The 215-nt window shown below is 42.8% G+C and overlaps 1 protein-coding gene across 1 annotated transcript in view; it reads left to right on the top strand.

Annotated features, from left to right (window-relative positions):
* Positions 1-215, top strand: part of EMH_0017340 (uncharacterized protein) — a gene marked incomplete at both ends in the record, with an annotated part of 5750 nt that overhangs the window by 2912 nt on the left and 2623 nt on the right. The window lies entirely within an intron of this gene.

Raw genomic sequence — 215 nt, 5'->3', positions numbered from 1 at the left:
TGCTGCTGCTGTTTATTGTGTTGCTGCTGCTGCTGCTGTGTTTATTATGTTGCCGCTGCTGCTGCTGCTGCTGCTGCTGCTGCTGCTGCTGCTTACTGTGTTGCTGCTGCTCTTTCTTCAGCTTTCAGATATATTAGCTGATGATGGGGCTGCATGCGCTAGCAACAACAAAAAAAACAAAAACAAAAACAATTTATTTTGTTTTCTTTTTCTTT

Source organism: Eimeria mitis, genomic scaffold, assembly GCF_000499745.2.
Source record: "Eimeria mitis Houghton genomic scaffold, Emh_scaff599, whole genome shotgun sequence".
Taxonomy (NCBI): Eukaryota; Apicomplexa; class Conoidasida; order Eucoccidiorida; family Eimeriidae; genus Eimeria; species Eimeria mitis.
The sequence above is the reverse complement of the archived record's forward strand: the minus strand, read 5'-3'. Positions and strand labels throughout refer to the sequence as shown.